This window comes from Lolium perenne, chromosome 4 (assembly GCF_019359855.2).
Source record: "Lolium perenne isolate Kyuss_39 chromosome 4, Kyuss_2.0, whole genome shotgun sequence".
NCBI lineage: Eukaryota > Viridiplantae > Streptophyta > Magnoliopsida > Poales > Poaceae > Lolium > Lolium perenne.
The window spans coordinates 295,250,474-295,253,308 of record NC_067247.2 but is presented as its reverse complement, the minus strand read 5'-3'; positions in this window follow the sequence as shown (position 1 = coordinate 295,253,308).

Below are 2,835 nucleotides of genomic sequence, written 5' to 3'. Positions count from 1 at the left end.
CTTTATCTCTTATTAAGTTGCTTGTTGTGCGATAACCATGTTCACTGGGGACGCCATCAACTATTCATTGTTGAATTTCATGTGAGTTGCTATGCATGTCCGTCTTGTCTGAAGTAAGAGCGATCTACCACCTTATGGTTAAGCATGCATATTGTTAGAGAAGAACATTGGGCCGCTAACTAAAGCCATGATCCATGGTGGAAGTTTCAGTTTTGGACATATATCCTCAATCTCAAATGAGAAAATTATTAATTGTTGTTACATGCTTATGCATAAAAGAGGAGTCCATTATCTGTTGTCTATGTTGTCCCGGTATGGATGTCTAAGTTGAAGAATAATCAATAGCGAGAAATCCAATGCGAGCTTTCTCCTTAGACCTTTGTACAGGCGGCATAGAGGTACCCCTTTGTGACACTTGGTTAAAACATGTGCATTGTGATGATCCGGTAGTCCAAGCAAATTAGGACAAGGTGCGGGCACTATTAGTACACTATGCATGAGGCTTGCAACTTGTAAGATATAATTTACATGATACATATGCTTTATTACTACCGTTGACAAAATTGTTTCATGTTTTCAAAATCAAAGCTCTAGCACAAATATAGCAATCGATGCTTTTCCTCTATGGAGGACAATTCTTTTGCTTTCAATGTTGAGTCAGTTCACCTATTTCTCTCCACCTCAAGAAGCAAACACTTGTGTGAACTGTGCATTGATTCCTACATACTTGCTTATTGCACTTATTATATTACTCTATGTTGACAATATCTATGAGATATACATGTTAGAGGTTGAAAGCAACCGCTGAAACTTAATCTTCTTTTGTGTTGCTTCAATGCCTTTACTTTGAATTATTGCTTTATGAGTTAACTCTTATGCAAGACTTATTGATGCTTGTCTTGAAGTGCTATTCATGAAAAGTCTTTGCTTTATGATTCACTTGTTTACTCATGTCATATACATTGTTTTGATCGCTGCGTTCACTACATATGCTTTACAAATAGTATGATCAAGATTATGATGGCATGTCACTCCAGAAATTATCTGTGTTATCGTTTTACCTGCTCGGGACGAGCAGAACTAAGCTTGGGGATGCTGATACGTCTCCGACGTATCGATAATTTCTTATGTTCCATGCCACATTATTGATGTTATCTACATGTTTTATGCACACTTTATGTCATATTCGTGCATTTTACGGAACTAACCTATTAACAAGATGCCGAAGTGCCGATTCTTCATTTTCTGCTGTTTTTGGTTTCAGAAATCCTAGTAAGGAAATATTCTCGGAATTGGACGAAATCAACGCCCGAGGGCCTATTTTGCCCACGAAGCTTCCGAAGTCCGAAGACGAAACGAAGAGGGGCCACGAGGCGACGAGCATAGGGCGGCGCGGCCCCTGCCCTGGCCGCGCGGCCCTATGGTCTGGGCCCCTCGCGCCGCCTCTTGACCTACCCTTCCGCCTACTTAAAGCCTCCGTGATGAAACCCCCAGTACCGAGAGCCACGATACGGAAAACCTTCCAGAGAGCCGCCAACGCCGATCCCATCTCGGGGGATCCAGGAGATCGCCTCCGGCACCCTGCCGGAGAGGGGAATCATCTCCCGGAGGACTCTACGCCGCCATGGTCGCCTCCGGAGTGATGTGTGAGTAGTCTACCCCTGGACTATGGGTCCATAGCAGTAGCTAGATGGTTGTCTTCTCCCCATTGTGCTATCATTGTCGGATCTTGTGAGCTGCCTAACATGATCAAGATCATCTATCTGTAATTCTATATGTTGCGTTTGTTGGGATCCGATGAATAGAGAATACTTGTTATGTTGATTATCAAAGCTATGTCTATGTGTTGTTTATGATCTTGCATGCTCTCCGTTATTAGTAGATGCTCTGGCCAAGTTGATGCTAGTAACTCCAAGAGGGAGTATTTATGCTCGATAGTGGGTTCATGTCTCCGTGAATCTGGAGGGGTGACAAGAACCTCTAACGTTATGGATGTGCTGTTGCCACTAGGGATAAAACATTGGTGCTATGTTCAAGGATGTAGTCACTAGTTACATTACGCGCAATACTTAATGCAATTGTCTGTTGTTAGCAACTTAATACTGGAGGGGGTTCGGATGATAACCTGAAGGTGGACTTTTTAGGCATAGATGCATGCTGGATGGCGGTCTATGTACTTTGTCGTAATGCCCAATTAAATCTCACTATACTCATCATGATATGTATGTGCATGGTCATGCTCTCTTTATTTGTCAATTGCCCAACTGTAATTTGTTCACCCAACATGCTTTTTATCTTATGGGAGAGACACCTCTAGTGAACTGTGGACCCCAGTCCAATTCTCTTTACTGAAATACAATCTACTGCAATACTTGTTCTACTGTTTTCTGCAAACAATCATCTTCCACACAATACGGTTAATCCTTTGTTACAGCAAGCCGGTGAGATTGACAACCTCACTGTTTCGTTGGGGCAAAGTACTTTGGTTGTGTTGTGCAGGTTCCACGTTGGCGCCGGAATCCCTGGTGTTGCGCCGCACTACATCCCGCCGCCATCAACCTTCAACGTGCTTCTTGGCTCCTCCTGGTTCGATAAACCTTGGTTTCTTTCTGAGGGAAAACTTGCTGCTGTGCGTCTCATACCTTCCTCTTGGGGTTCCCAACGAACGTGTGAGTTACACGCCATCAACCACCATGCTACGCGTTGAGCTCCGCCACCACGCCAGGATCCCGCAGGACACGCTCCCCTGCTCGCGCGAGCCGTGTCGCCGACGACCACCTCGTCGGAATCCCGCAACCCAGCCGCCAGAAGCTCGCCCTCTCGCGCGCGTATCAG